We start from the raw sequence: 866 nt of genomic DNA, 5'->3' as shown, positions 1-866 counted from the left end.
TTCATTCAAAACTGTCATAAAGTCGTAAACATCAGTACTGGAAAAAGGGAAACCCCAATACAGGTCGAGAACGAGTGTCACGAGCCGATAGGAAGGTAGCCTGTCACAGATAGACTAAAACGGAAGTAAATCTGTGGAGGAAACTGGTCCTACCCCGACCAAGGGCCACAAAATAAGAAATTAGAAACAACAGGTCAAAACCAGAGGCCGCTTTCACCACATCAAAGGAAAATCATTTCTGGTAACGCTATTCGCAAATGATGAAGGAGAAAAAAAACAATGAATAGAGAGATTCCTAATCAACAGTACCGCCCTCATTCTTAACGCAGACATTTAGCACTCGAATCGGAAAACCAGGCGATAAGAGTCAACGAGGTAATGTAGGCAAAGGGTTTCACATACCTATAGACAAATGAACCCATGACGCGACCAGGGCTTGCATCTCGTCACACCTGACCAGTCCCTCTTTCCTGTTAACACAAAGAAAAATGGAGATTAGCATCCGAAACATATTCTACAGCTCAATTGGAAGCAAATAAACCCAAGACATCAAGGCAGTAAAACAAGCCGTGGAGTCACAGGACCCCCCAATTTTCCGGGACGAGGAGGCTTTTCGGGGGCGAGGAGGCGAGGGAGGGGAATCTGCAGCTTGACGGACCAAGCCGAGAGGCTCTTCTGACCAAATCGAACACCAACAAGCAGGTAAGTTGCTTTAATGCAACCGCTGCAGTGCATGCAGCCTGCATGTTGAACACTTGCCGCCGCCTGCATGCTGAACACTTGCCGCCGGAGAATATGCCAAACCTTAGCATATGCCTGTTTGCAGAAACCTTAGCATATGAATTGATGAATTAATGTTAGCATTA

At 46.1% G+C, this 866-nt stretch overlaps 1 long non-coding RNA gene across 2 annotated transcripts; it reads right to left on the bottom strand.

The window, feature by feature from the left end:
• Window positions 1-570, bottom strand: LOC149192149 (uncharacterized). Of its 2 annotated transcripts, none has more exons than XR_016254868.1 (2): window positions 403-570; window positions 1-114 (listed from the first exon to the last, which is right to left on the bottom strand). It is a non-coding gene; the product is annotated as an uncharacterized LOC149192149 (long non-coding RNA). The 2 variants fall into 2 exon arrangements; XR_016254869.1 differs by having other exon boundaries at window positions 1-100.
• Window positions 571-866: the final 296 nt, after the last annotated feature.

The sequence above is a fragment of the Pinus tabuliformis genome, chromosome 2_2, assembly GCF_031772625.1.
Source record: "Pinus tabuliformis cultivar Carrire ecotype Pingquan chromosome 2_2, CPIR1, whole genome shotgun sequence".
Lineage (NCBI taxonomy): Eukaryota > Viridiplantae > Streptophyta > Pinopsida > Pinales > Pinaceae > Pinus > Pinus tabuliformis.
This window is presented reverse-complemented; position numbering and strand designations above follow the sequence as displayed.